This window comes from Dromaius novaehollandiae, chromosome 25, assembly GCF_036370855.1.
Source record: "Dromaius novaehollandiae isolate bDroNov1 chromosome 25, bDroNov1.hap1, whole genome shotgun sequence".
Lineage (NCBI taxonomy): Eukaryota > Metazoa > Chordata > Aves > Casuariiformes > Dromaiidae > Dromaius > Dromaius novaehollandiae.
This window is the reverse complement of record NC_088122.1, coordinates 7,272,924-7,295,331: the sequence shown is the minus strand read 5'-3', so window position 1 is coordinate 7,295,331 and position 22,408 is coordinate 7,272,924. Positions and strand designations below refer to the sequence as shown.

General features: G+C 48.7%; 1 long non-coding RNA gene across 1 annotated transcript; it reads left to right on the top strand.

The window, feature by feature from the left end:
- Positions 1–15,014: 15,014 nt before the first annotated feature.
- LOC135323602 (uncharacterized) lies at positions 15,015–21,305 on the top strand. The gene is made up of 2 exons (XR_010385073.1): positions 15,015–15,320; positions 20,508–21,305. It is a non-coding gene; the product is annotated as an uncharacterized LOC135323602 (long non-coding RNA).
- The last annotated feature ends 1,103 nt before the right edge of the window (positions 21,306–22,408 follow it).

Genomic DNA, 22,408 nt, shown 5'->3' with positions numbered 1-22,408 from the left:
AATTTCCACAGACTCGCCCTCTTGCCTCTTAGGGAGAGATCTCCTGCAAGCCTCGGATACTCACATCTGTTTACAGCCGGAAGGGATAAAATTCATAATTATGGGCTCATGTGTTCTGGCTAAGACACCAGAAGCAGAGTCGACTAATCTGCAAATTCCAACGAGTTTAGAATCAGTTCCTAAAAAGTTATGGAGCTCTTCAGGAATGGATGCTGGATACTGAAATCAGCTAGTCCAGTCTCGATAAAAACAAAGGGGGGATTGCCTCCCACAGTTAAGCAATACCCTATCCCAAAGGAAGCAGAGAAGAGCATCCAAAACCAGCCTTTTTTAGTATGCCCATAGCTGAGGACAGCCAAGATCTCTTTGCTTTCACTGGGAAGGGACGACAATTAACTTGGACGAGGCTGCCGCAGGGATTTACTGGGTCTCCAACTATTTTTTTCACATATACTCAAAAATGATCTCTCAGATAGCAAACTGCCAGGACATTCAGTGTTAATACAATATGTGGATGATTTGCTATTAGCAAGTAAAGATTATGAAGCATGTTTAAAAGACACTATTTCTCTATGTAATGCTCTTGCAGAAAAAGGGCATCCAGCATCTCTGTCTAAACTTCAGCTGTGTCAAGGAGAGGTAAAATAGTTGGGTTTTATTTTAAAGGAAGGATGCAGGTTAATTGATCCAGAATGAGTAAAGACAATTCTTAATATGCCTCGTCCTGTAACAAAAAAGCAACTTAGGGGATTTTTAGGAGCTGCAGGATTTTGCTGACCATGGATTCCTGGGTTAGGAGAACTTACTAAGCCTTTAGTGCAGGTAAGAAAAGAAAAAAAAAAAGAGGAGATAGAGCCTTTGGCCTGGGGTCCAGAAAGGGAAAAAGCTTTTACATCGGTAAAAAAGGTGTTGGTTTCAGCCCCTGCTCTAAGGTTACCAGATTATAGCAAACCATTTGAATTATTTGTCCATGAACGACAGGGAGTAGCAAGTGGGGTACTCACCCAAAAACTAGGTCCTCACCGTAGACCAGTGGCCTATTTACTCCACACAGCTAGACGTGGTAGCTAAAGGCACTCCAGGATGCATCAGAGCAATAGCAGCTACTGCAGCTCTTATTGAAAAAACCAGGACCTGTAGTTTTGGGTCACTCATTGACTGTGTATGTGCCACATGAAGTAGAACTGTTAATGAAACAATACGCGACTCAAGCACTATCCCCACAGAGAGCTCACCGCTATGAACTGCTAATATTGCATGCAGATAATGTGACTTTAAAGAGATGCAATATCTTAAATCCAGCAACGCTACTGCCTCTACCTGAGGATGGAGAGCCGCATCATTCCTGTGAACAGGTGGTCGTCAGCTCAAGCAAGCCCCGGGAGGACCTTAAAGACGAACCTTTGGGAAACCCGGACTTAGTTCTGTCTACAGATGGATCATCCTATTATTTGGAGGGAAGGCACCACTCAGGTTATCCTGATACCAACATCTTTGAGGTACTTGAGACTAATCCTTTGTCTCCGTCTGTAAGTGCTCAAGGAGCAGAATTAATAGCATTGACCCAAGCAGCAAAAATCAGTAAGAACCTGCGGGTAAATATCCATACCGATTCTAAATATGCATTTGGAGTATCTGATGTAACAGGGATGTTATGGAAAGAACAAGGATTTTTTTTTTTACGTCATCAGGAAAGAAAATAGCTGCAGCCCAACAACTTCTCAGAGAAGTATGGTGGCAGTTCCAAGGATGAATCAAAGTGAGTGGCCAAATTTAAGAGACCCCAAAACCATGCATGAAAAGGACTGCTCAGTGGAAGAGAACAAAACAATGGGGAAGCAAAACAAGATGACGATGGAGACACCACATCTTGGAAAGGGTAAAAAGGGACGGAGAACATCATGGCTGGGAAACTCTCCTCGGATGGTCACCAACTGCAACAGGGATTTATAATGGCATGTTGCACCCAGTAGTAGTTGTGTTAAGTTTAACTGTGTTATGCCTATTACTTACGATCATATTATACAGAAGATTATGGAAAGTGATAGTATGCCTCGAAAGGCTTCAAGAACTCCCTTTAAAGGATTAGCAGGGATGCTTCATAAAAACAAAGGGGGGACTGTTAAAGAATATTGAGCTGAAACTGTCTAGAGATAGCTGCTTAGCACAACTTCTATACAACTTGCTTAGCATGAGGAGCTAAATCTGCTGAAGCCTTAGGCCGCACTTAGATAAAATAATGAACTTTTACTTAGTCCAGTAAGAAAAGGGCCTCAGAGCTGGTTCCAGCTGGGAACATAAGGAAGTTACAAGCAGTCTGCATTCCTGCGTCTCACACTCCGAAAGGGAGGACGTCCAGGCTGTGAAATAAGACCGGTGCAGGGCATTAGGACCTTGAGGGACAAAGCCTTAGCTCACTGCTGGGGCAGTGTTAATTGCTATGATTTAGAATCACCTCCTCCTCCTCAGGACCTTGAGAGACAACAGTAAGACCCAACAAGAACCGAAGGTACAACCGTCAGCAGTTGTGCTGACAGTTTACAGTCAGTTACAACAGTAAAGATAAGGGAGAAAAAGAGCCTGCCTAGGAACAATGATGACACCCAATAAGGAGCAGGAGACCCCAGACCTAAAAATTATTCTTGGTCTGAACTACCACGTGAGGGGTTGGAAACTTAATTTGAAAAAACTGTATTTGCCCAGGATTTGTTTATGTTAGGGTCCCTCTTCGGAGGCACCCAGCTCAAGCTGTAATTATGGCACGTGCGTGATTAAAATTTAATTTGTTTTGATTTGGCTCTGAAATTTTCTGCAGGAACCTAGGGTCGAGCCCTGTTATGGTGGCCGACAAGCCTCATTTCCGTAACATGGATCATCCTATTATTTGGACAGAAGGCGTCACTCAGGTTATCCTGACACCAACATCTTTGAGGTACTTGAGACTAACCCTTTGTCTCTGTCTGTAAGTGCTCAAGGAGTAGAATTAATAGCATTGACCCAAGCAGCAAAAATCGGTAAGAACCTGCGGGTAAATATCCATACCGATTCTAAATATGCATTTGGAGTATCTGATGTAACAGGGATGTTATGGAAAGAACAAGGATTTTTACTTACGTCATCAGGAAAGAAAATAGCTAATGGAGAAGAAATACGTAATCTGCTGGAAGCAGTCCAACTGCCCCAAAGAAATTGCTGCAATACACTGCCCAGCCCATACTAAAGACACTACAGAAATTAGTAGAGGAAATGCATTAGCTGACGCCGCTGCGAAGGCTGCAGCCCGACAACCTCTCAGAGAAGGTATGGTGGCAGTTCCAAGGATGAACCAAAGTCAGTGGCCAAATTTAAGAGACCCCCAAAACCATGCATGAAAAGGACTGCTCAGTGGAAGAGAAAAAAAAAAACAATGGGAGTAGTGGGAAGCAAAACAAGATGATGATGGAATATGGACAATTGGAGGAAAACCCATTCTACCCCAAAAATATTTAATTACTATAGCTAGGTGGTTTCACGATACAGCTCATGGGGGAGCCGAGGCAGTAGCTAAACAGGTACAGAAAGTATGGGCCGCTCCAGGAATTTATATGGCTGCAAAAACAAATAACAAATAGCTGCCCGACCTGCCAGACGCTTTTAAGTAGCAAACCAAGCTCAGAGTTATGGGATGACCGTGGGCCCACTTCCCTTTCCAAAAGCTACAGACAGATTATGCGGGTATGCCAACTGCCAATGGGTACAAACACTTGTTAGTGATAGCAGATCAGTTATCAGGCTGGGTAGAAGCTTTCCCAACAAGAAAGGCCGATGCAGGAGGGGTAGTAAAAGCCTTACTGAAAGAAACCATACCTAGGTAGAGAGTCCCAGAAGCCACTGATTGAGACAGGGGTGCCCATTTTACGGCAAGCATAATCACTCAGTTATAGAAATCATTAGGCATAAAAAGAAACCTATGTACCCCTTATCACCCACAATCTTCAGGACAAGTAGAGAGAATGAATAGAACATTAACAGGAAAAATAGCAAGAATATGTACACGTGCTAGCCTAAAATGGCCAGAAGCATTAAACTTAGCTCTATGGGATGTTTGAAATGCCCCACAGCAACCCATAGGACTAACACCAGCAGAAATTCTCTTTGGGAGACATTTAGCTATACTAGGGACTTATTCCAGCTAAGACCAGCCTGTTAGACAGAAATGAATGACTAACCCAGTATGTTCTAAATATGCAAAAAGGATTCAAAATCTTAAAAATATATATATATATATACATATATATATATATGCTCGATGATATCAATCCACACCACCTGAAATACAAGTGCCTGATATACAGCCTGGGGATGAAGTGTTAGTTAAAGTATTTTCACAAAAATCCAAGTTAAAGCCTAAATGGAATGGGCCATATACTCTCATATTATGTTCCTATTTTGCTGTTAAGGTTGAACTGTACTTGTATATGTTAAGAAAGGATGTGTATGTGTAAGAACACTTTGTAATCTTATATTCATAGATGGCATTGTTGTAGATACAAGTAACCATTCAAATATTTGTATTTGTAACTTTACCCCAAATTATGGGATGCGACTTTAATTATTCAGCTCCTATTAGATCTTATCAATTGTTACAATCTAATTATACATTGAGCCAAAATTTACTACCTACCCCCATTGGAATGAATCTTACACTAGTAAAGAAACTACTCCAATGTGATGATTTGCGTTGACTGCTAGAACGCACCCGAAACAATGGACAAAACTCTAATCACCATTCATCATGGTGCGGAAGAGATACACCATGTCTTGGAAAGGGTAAAGAGGGACAGAGAACATCATGGCTGGGAAACTTTTCCAGGATGGTCACCAACTGCAGCAGGGATTTGTGGTCACGTGTTCAACTCAGTAGCAGCTGCGTTAAGTTTGTCTGTGTTATGCCTGTTACTTACGATCATATTATACAGAAGACTACGGAAAGTAGTAGTATGCCTCGAAAAACTTCGAGAACTCTGTTTAAAGGATTAGCAGGGATGCTTCATAAAAACAAAGGGGGGGCTGTTAAGGAATAGCAAACTGAAACTGTCTAGAGGTAGCCGCTTAGCACAACTTCTATACAACTTGCTTAGCATGAGGAGCTAAATTTGCTGAAGCCTTAGGCCGCACTTAGATAAAATAATGAACTTTTACTTAGTCCAGTAAGAAAAGGGCCTCAGAGCTGGTTCCAGCTGGGAACATAAGGAAGTTACAAGCAGTCTGCATTCCTGCGTCTCACACTCCGAAAGGGAGGACATCAAGGCTGTGAAATAAGACCAGTGCAGGGCATTAGGACCTTGAGGGACAAAGCCTTAGCTCACTGCTGGGGCAGTGTTAATTGCTATGATTTAGAATCACCTCCTCCTCCTCAGGACCTTGAGAGACAACAGTAAGACCCAACAAGAACCGAAGGTACAACCGTCAGCAGAAACCGCAACAGTAAAGATAAGGGAGAAAAAGAGCCTGCCTAGGAACAATGATGAGAGCCAATAAGGAGCAGGAGACCCCAGACCAAAAAATTACTCTTGGTCTGAACTACCGCGTGAGGGGTGGGAAACTTAATTTGAAAAAGCTATAATTGCCCAGGGATTTCTTTGTTCGGGGTCCCTCTTCGGAGGCACCCAGCTCAAGCTGTAATTAGCGCTTGCGCATCATTAAAATTTAATTATTTAATTTGTTTTGATTTGGCTCTGAACTTTTCTGTGGGAACCTAGGGTCAGGCCCTGTTATGGTGGCTGGCGAGCCTAATTTCCATAACATTAGTAGCGCAATGGCCTTGGCTGTGTTTGTTCTTCCAGAGGCACACCCAGTCTTTGGGCTGAAGGCATACCATGAATCTTTGGAAGGGCCTCATGCAATTTCATGCTTGGCTTCTCTGTTCCTTTTCTAATAGCATTTGCTTTGCTTCTTTTGACTTCTTCAGAGCAAGGAGCATGTGCTTTCATGGCCATGTCTGTCTGAGTGGTTGGGTCTCCTTGACCAATAACCATGAGGTGACAGGCTGTCACAGTGCATGTAAAGGTAAGATTTGGGGGTTTTCTGCCCCAGATGCTTTACTTGCCCTGCAGTGAATGTCCTGTGACACTTTATTGCCCAGCCAGGCAGTGTCCTCTGATTTTTTCTGTTGGCCTGAGATAGGGAGATGAGTGAGTCGGGGGGGGGGGGGGGGTTGTTTGTTTTTGTTTTTGTTTTACGCAGCCACTCGCTGCCAGAAGAAAGGAAGGCACAAGGGCATCTGGGGCTGTCTTCTTCAGAGGGGGTTCTTCCCAGCCTGGAGTCACATGCATGTGAGCACTACTTGGCTTGGGAAAGGAACGCCTGGAAAGCCTCCTCCTAAGGCCTGAACCCATGCTAATGAGGCTAAGCCATTAGAGAAAGCCCAAAGGCATCTCGTCTTGTTCTTGATGTACCAGCTGAGAGGACAAGAGGGCCAGGAAACCAAGAGAGAGGAAAATTCTCCCTCTGTTTTCCACTCCTTAGGAAATTCCACCACAGCAGAATGGAAGTGACTGGGGTTTTTTCTGTGCAAGCAGGCAGCTTGTGTGTCCAGAGACAAGCGAGGTGAAGGAGAGCAGAGACTCGCCGAGGTGAGTGAAGCTGCTCCACAGCTGCAGATGTCTTAGCCCAGTGCAAGGAGTGGGGAAGTGGTGTAGCTGTGAAGTGTGTGGGGCAGGGGCTGGGGTTTTGTAGCTCTGTCCGTGTGTGGTGTGTAGGAGGAGGGCTGGGAGCTCCCAAGGCCTCTGCAGGTCAGAGCTGTGCTGTCTGTCTGGATTTCTGAACCTTCTTGCCAGCAGAAGCTGGCAACAGGCACAAAGTGAAACATAGGGAGTTCCGACTGAGCATGAGAGAAAGCTCCTTTAGTGTGAGAACAGGAACAGGTTGCACAGAGAGGTTTGTGGAGTCTCCTTCCTTGGAGATATTCTAAAGCCATTTGGACATGGTCCTGGGCAACGTGCTGTCGGTGCCCCTGCTTGAGCAGGGGGGTTGGACTAGGTGATCTGCAGAGGTTCCTTCCAACGTCAACCGTTCTGTGATTCTGTAATCCAGTGACGGGGGTGAGGCTTCCCTAGGTTTGCTGCTGTCTGTAAGGGAAGGATGCTTTGTGTTTTGCTGCTGGGGGCTGAGGATGATGCTAGTCAGTGAAGCCGCCTGTGCTCTCTCTGCTGCGTGTAGGCAACCTGCAACATGCTTGGTCGGTCCCTGCAGAGTCGCACGTGGATGTTTGGGAGCCTGGCGTGTCGGCATCTCTGAAGTACGGATGTGCTTCTTGGCAAGAGCCTGATCTTCACGGTAGCAGAATGTCAGCAGGTACTGTGTAACCTTTCCGGGGGCTTTCCCCTCAAGTTATGTCAAGGAAGGCTTGTCAGACCTGGGAAATGACAGTGCCATTACAATATCGCAGAGGAGACGAGGGGCAAAAATGTTACTCTGGTCCTTCTCTTGCTGGTGCTCTCCAGAGCACACTGGGCACTTTCTCGTGCTGTGGACTGAGTTGCTGGAGAGGGGCAGATCTGCTGTCAGTACAGGCAAACTGAAGAGTAGGCCTGGCATTTAGGGGAAAGGCATGCTGTAATGGCCTGTACAGCTTGTTGATGTTTGCCAGGAGCTTGATGCAACTTGTCCATTGGGTGTGAAAATGTTTTTTCCCAGATGAAGCAGGCCAGTTGATTTCTTGTCTTTCAGAGCACCTTGTTCCTGAAAGTCCAGCTCGTTGTGATAGCGGCCACGGGCACTTTCTTTCTGCATTCTCTCAGCCTGCCTCAGGAAAGGTGCTGCAGAAGTGACAGAAGCTTACCACAGTGCAGATCTCAGGGTAAGTCCAAGGATAACTTGTATTTTGCTCTGCTGGGTGTCTAGGTCTGACCGTCATAATGCCTCTAACATCCCTTGCACATTGCACTCAGTAATGCCGGTAGATGAGACAGCCTGAGAATAATTTCATGTGTGGACACATTTTAAATTCCTGATTCTTCTTTTTTCCTCCTTCTCTTCCCTTGTCTTGTTGCTTCGCACCTTCTGAGTTGCTTGTCTGCTGACACGTGGCTGTGGTTTGATGGACTCAGAATTCATGGAGCGGTGCAAGTGGCTTAGTCGCCAAGACACCTGCTGCAGTTGGTTTGGAGCAAGAGAATTGAGTGTTAAATGGGTGTGTTGCAGAAGCAGGCAGGATGCTGTGGCTAAGGATGCCCCTTAAGAGCTGTGAGTGGGAATGGGGAGGAGAAACCTATCATCTGCACCATGGATGCTGCACACAGCCCTGCTGCACACACATGCCCCAAGAGAGCAGCGCGTGCACTCCCCCATTGCCCAGAGAGCACAGTGCCGAGCCCAGAGCTGCGCCTGCTGTGCCCACAGCCCTGGGGCAGCAGGGCTGTGTGTGGGGGTGCTGTGGGGGCTGGTGCACAAAGCCTGCCCTCCTCCTGTGAGGTTTGGGTGGGAAGGGGAAGGGCAGGGGTGTGTGGGGTGGAGGAAGGGAGGGGCTGCCTGGGAGCCCGAACCCCTGGGTTCTCTCCCAGCTCCAGCGCACTGCTGGCAGGCAGGTCTGGGGAATGTCGTTTGTCCCCTGTGGGCCTCAGCCAGTCCCTGGGCTGTGGAGTGTTGGCCCTGGGGCAGTGCTTACCTTGGGGGAGGGTGCCTGGGGGAGGGCCCCTACAGCACCCAGAGACCCTCGATTCCCCAGTCCAGGGTCTGGCTTGCAATTCTTGCTCTTGAGCTTCCTAGCTGAAAGGGGAGGTGATGCAGAGAGAGCTATGCATGCTGCAGTGGCCATAGAAATGCCTGTGGGATAGCCCATGGGGTTGACCAGCTCTTGCCTTTTTCTGCAGGGAAATCCAATGCAAGGAAAAGGCTGGTTGCTGCAGGTGGGAAGAAGCAGGAAACCATCTTTCTTTTGCATTTGTAGCTGGAGTTGAGCAGCTGGGAAGATACCTCCCCTAGACGTGCTTTTGAACAAGGCCGATGCTACAGAGGGGCCAGCAGTGACAGCAGTGGTGGGAGCTCCCATGGGAGATGGGAGATGCCGACTCCAATAGCCCAACAGAAGCAAGGCTGCCGCAGCTTCATGTCCCCAGCTCCAGGTAGCAGTGAGGCCAAGCATGTTTTCCCAACAGGCAAAGAAGCACCCCTACCCACACCACAGGGACTGAAGGCGCAGGGCTGACCGTCAATGAAGCCTTGGGCTGCTGGGAAGAGGGCGTGGGTGGTCAGGGCCCTTCAGGGCTGTCCATGCGCTCAGGGCCCTGACCCTCACGTGCAAAGACATATCCAGGCTACAGGGTCTCCCCCGTAGCTGGTGCAGGCCAATGGCCTTTCCAGTAGCTGACCCCCAGGCTCCAGCATGTCTCCAGTTGCTGTCTTGGACCCCCCCCCTAGTCCCTGCAGTGGCCAACTTTCAGACCCTCTGCTCTGTCCAGTATGCAGCCCAGACATAGGGCCACTCCAAAACTTGGCTCCAAAACCTCGTCTCCTACTCGCTGCCTTGTCTGGCTTGATGCTTGCTAGCGATTGCACACGCTGGCATACACACCCGCACAGCATGGACACAATATGCACGCACGCTGGTCTCTCCATTTGCTGGCAGCCTAGTCCCTGTGACTAGTGTCGCCTTCTCCAGTGGCTGGCACTTTGACCTCCACTCACACACACACGCACAGGGTAGAGAGTCCCCTCCGCCTGGAGAATAGTTTGCAAGGGAGTTAAGAAGAAGACAAGGCGGGCTGCAGTTATGAGGCACAGGGCATGGCCACAGAAGTTTCCTGTCCAGACACCTGTCCACAAGCAACCTTGTGGCTTGGTTGAAGAGCCCGGTGTGGGTGTTCTTTTGATTCTGATGAGGTTATGGGGGTTCCTTGGCCTGTCCTTGTTCCTCTGCTCCTTTGTGTCTGTGGAGATTAGCCTTTTGTCCTGTAGCCTAACACAAAGCAGGAAGGAGAAGAAGAGCTGACTGTTTCAGCAAGACATGCTTGGAACAGCTGGGAACTTGGTGCATTGCACTGCAGACTGAACAGTCCGGTGATAAACCTAATTGCAACTAAACACACTTGGGAAACCAAACCAAGGTGAAGAGGTTTGTGGCACTTAAGTACCAGTCTCCCTAGCCTCCCTTTGGTCACTCGTGCCGCTGTGCTGGTGTGTTCATGCTCCTGCCCTGATCTTGATCCTCTTGTAATCCAAGTACCTCTAGCTCTTCTGGTTCCCGAGGAAGTGTCAAGAAGTAGAATCTTGCCTATTTTCTGCCTTTTTCTGAGGGAGTTTTAGTCTGACATGCTCTTGCTGAAACTCCACTTTGTACACTGGGCAAGACTCTGTTCTCCAGGTCACTGTGGCTTTCCTTATTGTAAAAGTGATAGCCCTCCTCCTTCTTGTGGAAATAGCAATGTGAGCAAGATCAACAGGAACAGTCCCAAGTGCTCTAAGCCTCTGATGTAGTGAGTCTTCTGACCCATTTCTTTGGAGGTGGCGAGAGCTAATTCCTAGGTGTGTACGGCAAGGTATGTGAGCCTTTGCAACCACGTTTCTGCACCTTAGGAGAAGGAAAGGTTACTGCTGCTACAAGTTGGTGTCTGAAGTTCCCTTTTGGCTTCTTGTGGAGAAATGCCATCCTTCTGGAGGGAATCTTTCAGATACTTCTAAGTGCCAGCATGAAGGGGAGAGAGCAAGGAGAAAAATTCTTCTATGGAGAATGTAATTGTGGGACATAGGAGGTCAGGCTTGACTGTCCTTCTGAAGCAGTTATTTTGAAGGGGAAGGTGGCTTTTTTCCAGGAAGCCCTAAGTTATGTGACAGACGCTGCTGCAATACCTTTTGGAACAAATACGATGATTAAGTTGTCCACAAGAAAAGCAGGGTTGGGATCTTTATCTCTGGACAGTGTTTCTTTCTGCTTTTTTCCTGAAGGCTGCCTCTCAGCTGAGGAGTGGATCAAGGCTTTCCTGCTGACAGTTGCCCCACTGTCAAGCAGAAGAGTTCTAGAATATAAATGGATAGCTAAGGCAGAATTTCCTTCTTAGCAGAACATGCGTGCTTCAGAGACCTGAGTTCATATTTCATATTGAAATGTGCCAGAAGATGGCCTGATGCCTTCCATGGCATGGGCACAACCAGCTGTCCATCTGTCATGGTTTTCCTCCTCAGTTCCTGGCTCTTACTGTTCATCACGCGCTGAGGACTGATGTGTGCTTGGGAAGTGTGGTTAGCCTCCAGGCTGGAAAGGCAGTGTATCGTTTCCTGTGCTTCTCACTGAACCGCAGGTTGGGATTCCCGTTTGCCTGTTTTCCCTTGACATCTCCTCACCTCCCAAAGAATCTCCTGTGTGCAGGAGTTTAGTCACCTGTTACAGGCAAATGTATCCTGGAAGGGTTTTCATAAATGGCCTTGAGCTCCCCTGTGAAAGATTCCCTTGACTGAGAGCTCCTTCCAGCATTTTCTTGTCAGGGCTTTGAGCCCTTCTCAAATCCAGATGACATTTATTGGTGGCAACTTGATGGATGTTTGTTCAGGTGCCAGCCTTTCCTGTGATGGCCAGCATTTCAACTGGTTCTCTGGCCCTAGAGCACCTTCTGTTCCACGTAACAATCATGTTTCCTCTGTCTTCATTTTGCTCCGTTACATTACGTTCTTTCTCCCCATGTCCTTTGGACTGACAGGCACTTCATTTTTGGAGCATCTTCACAGCCTGCCTTTGTTGCTTTTTGTTTGAATATGAATTCCTTTTTTTTTTTCTTCCTCAAAAGAGACCAGAATTATACACAATGTTCCGTGTGATATCTGTCAAGTCCCAGTATGAATAGTTCTATATGTGCTGGTTAAATATTGCCTTTTTCATGATTCTACGGCTGTGACGTCCAAGGTAACGGAGATTGTATTACCACTATACATGCAAACTCAGCTTTTTTGCAGGAGAATATTAAACTGAGGAATCAGTACATTTGTGTGCTTGGCAAACTTCTGTCAGTACTGAGCTTTCATAGTAGTAGTAAAAAGTAATTTCTTAAGGATGGATAAAAACTTGGAATATATGTAGAATCAAACTGTATGCGATGCCTTCTCATAGATAAAGGCTTAGTGTCCTGTGTGCTAAAAGAAGACTCTACTCCAGAAGTGTCCTGGTTTCAAAAGGTGGGTTTGGCAATTTTGGAAGGGGCTTTTTGGAGCGTTGTATGTACACTTGATTAGCTTCTAAGCAGGAGAGGCTTATATGTTGGAAGTCAATTGTAATTTGTTGCTTGAAAGACCAGGTGTTTGCTTTTATGGGCCCAATATCTGTAGATGTAAGGCTTACCTGTGCATCTTCTCTGTCAGCAAAATTCAACTCACAGTATGATGAAATGTGACATTAAATTCTTTGCTTTCAGGAACTTTGAAGGGATTGCAAGGCACAAACCCAAAAGCTTGGGATGATTTTCTTCTTTATTCATTGTAATTCTTTTCTAAACCCCAGCAGGCTAGCTTTTCTTATTGCTATTAACATCTTCTCTGGAGATGCAGAATAGCTTTTTCTTCCCCCCAGCTTTAGGCTTTCTGCTCACCTATTGCTGACAAATTCTGGGAGAGAAAATGCAAGAACTTGCATCTTTTTCAAGAGGAACCAAAGGCTTTACTCTCCTCTCAAGTCGTGCCTGTCTGTCTTCAGACAGATTAAATACCTGGCTGAGGGTTGACTAGTGAAGGAGTTTCCTGACCTGTTAAAGGTAGGAAATGGGAATGGGAGGAGGCAGATGGACCAGGGGAAAAGAGCAATAATTTGGGGAGAAGCTGCCAAGTGGTAGGCAGCAGGAGAGCATTAGTCATGCTATTTCCTGCTCTCCTTTGCAGGACCTGCACGAGTGGCTTCTGGTAGAGGCTCCAAGATGTCAATGTTTGAGGCAGTGCTACTTGGGCTGGAGTGCTTTGAACTCTTTGAGGAGGCCAAGATTAACTCTTCTCTCCTAACACCATTTGTATTCCTCCTCTTTGGAAAAAGAAGATAGAAACTTAGCAGCGTGGCGGCTGGACTATTCCATCAGAGAACGACCTGGCTTCTGCAGTGCTGAGGCAGCGGAGGACTGTTTCCAGGGACGGCACTGACCCCTGCCCTGGGGGCTTAGTCCTGACCTGCTGGAGCCTTCTGTGAGAAAAGGGACCTGCCTTGATGCCAGGAACTGTTGACATTGCTGGAATTGCAGTATCCATTGTAGAAGGAATTTAATAGCAGTGGGACAACTTGGTGGGCCTTCCACGTTCCGCGCTTCCAAAGCATTTGATGGCAAGCACACCTAGTCGAGATTTTTGTTTCTGTATTCAGGAGAAAATCATCAGCATGAGCATAACCTGTTTGATGTTTTTATCGCCTGCCTTTAATGCGAACTCGCAGAAGACTCGAAAGTGAAGGATGCATTCCTGCTGAAGTGTGCTGATGGGAATTGGTGTCGTTGTCTTCCTGAAGTCACTGAAACACAAGATGGAATTGAGCTTCCCAATTTTTCAAGCTTTGGGCTTAATGAAGAAAGAAGTGACATTTTAGTTAAGGCATTGAAATGCTAAGTGGATTTCTCTTATGACCCAAGTAAGAACTCTATTTTGCAATGGCAGCCTGTCAGAAGGTAGGCTTTTGGTGACCATACCTCGTTTGCCTTTTACATTGCACATATTGCATACACTGGCCTCAGGATAGAAGTAACTATCTCAAAGTCCCTGGAATTATTCTCCTAGGCAAACTTATACACCTGCCTAGTAAGCCTGTGTGTGTGTGGGGGGGGAGGCTGGGTCAAAGTGAATTTCTTGAGTCAGAAAAGAGTTTAGCTCAATGTTTTCAGTATTGTTTTCTGCCTAAGCAACTTTTGAGAGAGTCAGGTAGAGTGATCCTAGTGCTATCAGTATCCATTTGCTTAGGAAAGCGCAGCATTCAGGTGCTTACAAGATACCTAAATGAATCTGAAACTGCAAAGGGAAAACTACCAATGAAAGAGCTCTTTGGGGAGATTTGCCTGACATACATCTGATGTTGCAAGCAACAAAACTGGTGCATCCGCTGGACATATGTTGTGTAAAAATGTAGTAAATGTAGCTTGCAGTGAGACTGCAAGAGCCTCCCACTCTGCATGGACCTGTGGAGGATAAATGATAGTTGGTGCTGTCCTCTGGGCTTCCTGCATGCTGTGAAAAGGAAGTTTGTATGGGAATTTTGAGGCATGTGGACTAGGCTGCTATGTAACTAATACCTATGTATCTCTGCAAACTAACACACGGAAAGAGGATGGAAACAGGATGGAAACTGAAAACTGTGTCTCAAGCATACAGTAGGTACAGACAAAGTGTCAGAGCACGCCTACCAAGGCCAAACAGTTACTTAATTATAGAGTATACTTTCTGCTTTGATTAAATTATAGACCTAGCTACACAGGCAGAAGTAGACCTTAAGCTCTGCCTGACTTCAGAGCTCCTGAGAGGTCAGGTGACTCCCAAGGAGCCTCCCAGCTGGATTTGTGTGGGGGTGTGCTTGAGGAAAGAAGATGAGCCCTTCAGCAAGGTGTAGGACCTTGGGTCACTGCTGCAACTCTGGGACTGCTGCGTTTTCAGTTGAGGGTGGGCTTGTGTCCACGTCAGTCTGGAGCACCAGCAACACAACATAGGCAGGAAAGGTGAGGGCAGGCACTGTCAAAGCAGCCTGGTTCTGAATGGAGATTTCAAAGCCCCCTTTGAGGAGCTGACCAACCTTCAGCCTGTGTGAAGCTCCCCCCAGCTCACCGCCTGCTGTCTCGTTTCCAGAGGCTCCTTTGATCCAGGCTGCTTGCTCGGGAAGGCCACGAGCCATTGCCTGCAGGTGGTACCTCAAGCACGGAAGCAGAGAAGCCACTGCTTCATGGACAAAGGGGCAAGCATGCCTTCACAGGATGCATTTCTCTGTGCATCTGGTCAGGTGACCAACCCTCGCGTGGTTCTGGTACCCAGGGGGAAAGTGCTAGTAATATATGTGGGCACCGACTTAACATTTTTGTGGGTGACCTGTAGGGAACGGCGATCGGAAGATCTCGCGATGGCACGGAAAGAGGAAGGAAGAGGAAGGATATGACGTAGAGATAGCAGTGTGCTTGTAGGTATATAAGCAAATACATGCGTACAATAAACGCCATTTGCAGCATCCTCATATTGGTGTCAGTGCTCATTGGCCCGGAGGCTGGGGGAGCCTCCGTGCCGTCTCAGGCGAACGGGAGAGTGTCGCATCAGAAGGCGACAAGTGGTGACCCCGACGTGATAGCTGAGACGGCGGACCGCAGGCGGTCGAGAGGATCCGGATCATGGACGCGGTAGTTAAGGTTGTACGCGTGGGTGCCCGGGAATGGGGGCTCTCTATGAGAGCGAATGCAGTTGCGAACTGCGTCGGGCGGCTCCTGAAAGATGGAGCGATAGTTAGAACAGGGGACATTTTTTCCCCTTCTAACTGGGAGAAGTGCACTCGTGCACTTGCTCAGAGAGCTATGGCCACTAAGAAGGCCGCAGAGCTTAAGACGTGGGGAGATATAACGATCATTTTAGAAAGGACTAGGGAGGAGCTTGAGACCTGGCAGGCTGCCCGCGCGGCGCTACACATGTCCGCGGAAATGGCAACACAGACAGCAGCGAACGCAGAGGAGCGAACGGAGGCGATAGAGGGAGAGGCGATAGTAGGGGATGAAGTGAAAACGGAGAGTGTGGAAACAGACATAAAGGAGGAGGCGGTTAATCAAGAACCAGAGCAGGGAGAGGGGGAGGCAAAAACTCCAGAGGCTTACCCAATAACGCCCTCTTCTCCGCCTCCGCCGCGGTATCCGTGGAAAGAAATGAGGGCGATGGAAGGGGGAGAACTAGGAGAACCAGGAGACCTTTGTGGAGACCGAGATATGAAAAAGCCAGAGGCGGGTAGAGGAAAAGAAAGCAAGGTGAAAGTGAAGGAGGCAGAAGAAAAGGAAAGACTGCTTATAGTGGATGATCCCCGAGACTGGCTACCGGGGGCCATGATTCGGGTGCAGTGGGAGGACGAAAGAAAAGAAGCAGGGGAAAGACCAGAAGCAGGGGAAAAACCGAGGGTGCCGCACCCGGGAAAAGATGGCGCTGGCCGAGAGAGGAGTGGGCGTCGACCAGCATTGCAGGAGGAGGAGACTGAAGACTCAGGTACAGACACTGACTCCTTAGAAGGAATAACAACGAAGATGCAGCAACTAGGGCGGAGTTCCCCGCGCAGTCAGAGGCGGGAGGAAAAAAAAGGGAGGAAAGTTACAAGAGATATGGAGCAGATGTTTATGCTGCTTACAGCTCTGGAACAAGAAATAGCTAAACAAAGAGGGCTATTAGAGGCAACAGCTAAACAAAGAGGGCTATCAGAGGCAGCAGCTAAACAAAGAGGGCCATCAGAGACAGCAGGTTTCACCCAAGCGGGAGGGGGAAAAGAAATTCCCCTAACAGACTGGAAACTGATAGCGACGGAATGTGCCCTGAGTGGCCTCAAGTTTCGTGCGCCAATAGGGGCCTTCCCAGTACGAGTTGCCCCGGGGGGGGGGGGGGGCAGTGGAATGGATGCCCCTCGATCCAAAGACGGTACAACAGCTATTGAAAGCAGTGCAAGAACAGGGCCTGCGACACCCGGTGACACAGACGTTGCTGGACGCGGCGCACGCGGGAGGCCTAATACCGTGGGATTGTTGCGCCCTCGCGCGACTGGTTTTATCACCCACGATGGTCCTTATGTGGAAAGAAGCGTGGACCTCGCGCTTGCAGCAGGCGTTGATGGCCGCACAGGCAGACCCGCAGAACCCACTGGGCCAATCCACCCTAGCGCGGTTAAGAGGAAATGATGCAGCCATGGCTACACCCCAGCAGCAGGCAGCGGGCCTGACACCTCGGGAGATACTGGTGACAACAGAAGCATCTCGAAAGGCCTTTGATGATATTGGGCCACTGGTGCAGCAGACAGACCCATGGACGACTGTGAAGCAGAGAGTGGGAGAGCCGTTTGACAAGTTTTGTGACAGGCTACAGGCAGCAGTAGAACTTGCATCTTTACCAGACGCTGCAAAAGGAGCGGTGATGTTGGAATGTATCAAACAGCAGGGCAACGAGTTGACAAAAGAAATCCTAAGAACAGCGCCTAAGGAAGCAAGTCTAGGGCAGACGATCAAGTACGTATTAGAACACCGGGACAAGACCACAGCCTTACAGATTGCTGCAGCAGTTATGGCAATGCCGGAGGTTAGAGCTAGAGGAGGTCCAAAAGGAGGCCCATGCTTTGGCTGCGGGCGAATGGGCCATTTGAGAGCACAGTGCACGAATAAGGGAAGTTACGCGCGCCCAACAAGGGGTATGGGGAGCCTTACATGCTGGGCCTGTGGAAAACCAGGACACAGAGCACGAGATTGTCGGCGGTCGGGAAACGAGAAGCGGGGAGGGCAACTAGGGGGCCACCCCTCCCCGGTGAGCCGGCTTCAAGTAGCCCCTGTCAACAACAACATACCGCTGATGGACAGCTCCAGCGACCAAACTCCGAAGGGAAACCCCGCGTGGCCCTGGTCTTAGGGTGTGAGAAGAGACCCCGAGTGAAAGCGCATCTGATAGGCCCACCAGGGGCGGGTCCTCCTAGCATCCCCTTAATAATGATGCTAGATACGGGGGCAGATGTTACATGTGTGCCCTCGTGGTTGTGGCCATCGAGTTGGCCAGCAAAAGTGGCAAGCTCGTTAGATGGAGTGGGAGGCAGGGCGGAGGCTATGATTTCTGAAACCGATATCACAATTGTATTGGAGGACCCGGATAGGCCTGCTCAGATCATCCGTGTGCGGCCGTACATAACTGCCATAGGGGAACCATTGTTAGGGCGAGATGCCTTATTGCAAAGCGGCTTTCACCTGACAAATTTAGGGTAAGGGCCACTGCCTACCTCCTCGGGGCTCATTTCGCTGTCCCGTTGACATGGTGCTCCAATGAGCCTGTGTGGGTAGAGCAGTGGCCATTGACAGCGGACAAATTGGCGGCTGCCCGACAAATAGTAAGTAGAGAATTAGAGCAGGGACACCTGGAGGAAAGCCACAGTCCCTGGAACACTCCTATATTTGTGATACACAAAAAGGATAAGTCTAAATTTCGATTACTGCATGACCTACGAGCGGTAAATCAGCAGATGGAAGCGATGGGTGCCCTCCAGCCAGGGTTGCCACTACCATCAGCAATACCAAAGAATTGGCCAGTGGTGGTGATGGATATCCAAGATTGCTTTTTCTCTATACCATTAGCCCCTCAGGACAAAGCTCGATTTGCCTTCACACTGCCCTCAGAGAATCTGCAGGAGCCAGCAGCGCGATATCAATGGACAGTCCTCCCGCAGGGCATGAAAAATTCGCCTACGATTTGTCAGGCGGCAGTAGCTAAGGTATTGCAGCCGGTAAGAGCGCAGTTCCCGCGCGCGCTTATCATCCATTACATGGACGACCTCCTAATAGCTGCAGAGACCCAGCAAGAAACTGATCAGGCAGAACAGGCAGTAATTAACTGCCTAAATGAAGCGGGATTGTACGTCCGGAAAGCGAAAACGCAAAGGGGAGAATCTGTCGACTATCTGGGAACCACCATCCTCCCCAGAGCTGTGGTCCCACAGCCGATAAAGCTCAATAAAGAGATACGAACGTTGCATGATGTACAGCAATTGGTTGGAGCTCTCCAATGGCTGCGAGGGCTGATAGGTATTCCCAAGGAGTGGATGGAGCCACTGTTCGAGTTGCTCAAGGGCCACAAACCCTGGGAACCGAGGCAGATGACACCGAACGCGTTAGAAGCCCTCCGAAAAATAGAAGATCTCATGGCAAAGGGCGGAGTAACGAGATACGACCCGGCCAGACCAATCAATCTGTACGTGGCAGTTACAAGAACAGGAGCCATAGGCGTTCTAGGACAAGGGACACCGGAGCGTCCGGAAGTCGTATGGTGGATAGTGTCAAACCAAATAAGTACGGCATACGTCACAATCGTAACAGCGTTGGCACAGATGATACAGAAGGGACGAACCGCCACCGTTCGGCACTTCGCGAAGGAGCCTGAGTCCATTTACCTGCCGGTAAAAAGGAATCAATGGGACAGCGTGGTCCAGAAACAAGATAGTATAGCAATAGCTTTAGAAGGATTCCCAGGAACAATCAGATTATCACCTGTGCTGGAGATGTATACACACCTCACCGTCCTTCGGCCCCATCTGAAAGCCCGAGTGCTACAGCGACCTGCACCAGGGCGCACAGTGTTCACCGACGCGTCATCGGTGACCAGGGCAGCGGTTGTTGTGTGGCAAGATCAAAAGGCCCAATGGCACCGAGTGAAGATCAGCGAGCCGGACAGTAGCGTACAGTATCTAGAGGCCCAAGCTGTGGCGCAGGCATTACAAATGTGGCCAGAAGAGCATTTGAATGTAGTGACAGACTCCATGTTTGTCTTTAAATTGTTACACAACATGTCGTATCCCGGATGGGCCGGATCGCCCATTGCGCTAATGCTAGAAGAGGCCCTACAACAACGGCGGGCCACTGCCTCTGTTATTCATGTTCGGAGTCATGAGGCAATCCAAGGAATGTACCAAGAAGGCAACAATAAAGCCGATCAGGCGGCCAAAGGTGTGTGGACAGTCGCAGAAGCAAGGCAGGTGCACGACCTTCTCCATGTTGGTGCAAAAGCACTGGCAAAAAGCTGCAACATCCCCCTCACCACGGCTCGTGAAGTGGTTGCGGCTTGCCCGTATTGCCAAAAAACCCCCCTGTGGGGCGCCGGCATCAACCCCAGGGGGCTGAAAGGAAACCAAATATGGCAAACGGACTTCACAATGTGCCAGCGACTTCGACCACAGCCCTGGCTGGCTGTCACAGTAGACACACACAGCGGTATCATCGTTGCGACCCAACATAAACGAGTCACAGCGCGGGCGGCACAGTTGCATTGGCACACGGCAATGGCCTGGCTGGGTGCCCCAGAAACTATTAAAACAGACAACGGCACATGTTTCACAGCGCAAAGCACGAGAGAATGGGCCGTACGGTGGGGAATTAAGCTAGTGCATGGTATTGCCTATAATAGCACAGGTCAAGCCATTGTCGAGCGAGCAAACCGCACTTTAAAGCAAAGGATCGAGATTCTTGGGGAGGGGAAGGATATACACAAAGAATCCCCGCGCACAAACAATCAGAAATAATTATGCGCGCCTTATTCGGTCTGAATCAGTTCATCAGGGGGGAGGAGAACAAGACGCCAGCGGAAAAGCATTGGGTGGTCCGAGCGATGCACGAGGGACCAGACGTAAAGGTTCGAATCCCGGAAAAAGGGGAATGGGAAGAGGGGTGGCAGCTGGTAACCCAAGGACGAGGGTATGCAGCGGTCAGGCAGGGAGAAATGGTAAGATGGGTCCCTATGAAGTGGGTACGCCCAGACCTCAGGGCAAGGACAAGACAGGAAGCAGAGAGTCAGGTGAATTAATGAATGTCTGAGTTTTATTGCAGGGGAGGACCACCCTGAAAAGCTGATGATCCCTTCTAGCAGCAAAGACAACAGACAGGAGAAGAACAGATGAGAAAAGGCGCGTGAAACCACAAGAAGAACGCGTAACCAGAAAACCCTAGAAGATGGCAGGGGGAGCAACCCAAGTAGCTCTCCTCGTAGCGATGCTGGGACTGGAACTCCAAGGGGTGAAAGGCGAACCAATGTTAGTGAAATGGGGTAGTAACAATCTATGACTCACCTGGCAAACCGGACAGGAAATAAGCAATTTTGCCTGACGTTGGTGGGTGCGGGGCAGCCCTTTTAAGACATGCTTAATAGGGGTCCCATTGAATTTGACCGTAGACCTACCAAAGCTGAGAGAGCATTGACACGCTGAATGTGTCATTGCCCTGGGACCCGCAAGAGCTTGACCTTCTGGGTTCAGTAGTGGTAATTGGCTTGGGCTAGGACCATGGGCCAGGCAATTACTAATAGAAGAGTTGCACCTGCTGCTGATGCTTGTGCTAGGTATATTAGTATGTAGACTAGTGTTTAGATGCTTGGTAAGACAACTGCTAGAAAAGGGGTGGTCCCACCCACACCCACACTATGAACGCTTAACCCGCGACACGGCAATTTAAAGCAAATAGCATAGTCAAAGCATGGGGAGGGGGAGATGTAGGGAACGGCGATCGGAAGATCTCGCGATGGCACGGAAAGAGGAAGGAAGAGGAAGGATATGACGTAGAGATAGCAGTGTGCTTGTAGGTATATAAGCAAATACATGCGTACAATAAACGCCATTTGCAGCATCCTCATATTGGTGTCAGTGCTCATTGGCCCGGAGGCAGGGGGAGCCTCCGTGCCGTCTCAGGCGAACGGGAGAGTGTCGCATCAGAAGGCGACAGTGACCAGAAGCAACCGTGGCATAACCCAAATGGAGGTCATGCTTCTGTGTGACAGATGGGCATCCAAGCACGTAGCATGTCTACCCATTCTTTCACGGCTCTCAAGTGCTTCTACTAAAGGTGCCGATGCTGTAATGCAGGGAGGCCGAAGAGCAGAATGGATTTGCTGCCTAAAAGTAAAAAGGAACAAAACAGCACTAAGTCTATGTGTGCTTTATCTTTCTCATTAAGAAAAGGACACAGAGGCAGAAACAGAAATGTTCTGTGAGTCAAAATGGTTTTAGTGCCTACAAGGCAGCATTAGAGGCTGCAGGGTCGTTTACTTTAGGTAAATGTACCCAGCTAAAGGAAATGTTGATATGAATGGAGAAATGTATTATAACTGTTCCTCTTAAGTTAAATGAAAGAAAAGAAACACATTTCTTTCCACAAAAAAGCCTTGGTTGCATTCTGCTATTATATATATATATCAAAAAAAGAAGGTAGGCTAGAAAAAGTGCATGAGCTGCAGTCAGGCTGATGCAGAGCCATGTAGTGGGAGCTACAGCATTGTATGAGGCGCTGGAAACCACGGTCTGAATCCCCCTGAGCTCAGCAGGAGTTCTTGCCGTGGAGAGAGGTTTCTGAACAGCGTCTTCCAGTTCCCTGAGCTGCCAAAAGCATCCTGACTTTTAGTTTGGAGTGGAAGAGAGTGTGTGTGTTTGCACATATATATGCCTATATAGAGATATCTATACTTCATGGCAGAGCGCTTGTGTAGAAGAGAGTCACCTGACAACCACATGACCTGTGTTTGTTGTAGCTCTGTGCTGTGCACGGTTCATTTGAATAGGCTGATAAATCTTTGTTTTCAAATGCCACAGCAGTCTCTTTCTTTTAGTGTGCAAATAGTCCCAAACGAACCAACCAAATGAGTCTCTTCAGCGGACTCCACGCAGCCTGCGGGATGCACGGCAGCGGGAGCCTGCAAGCCCTCCAGCACAAACCCCCTTCCCAGTGCAGCCTGGGGGCGG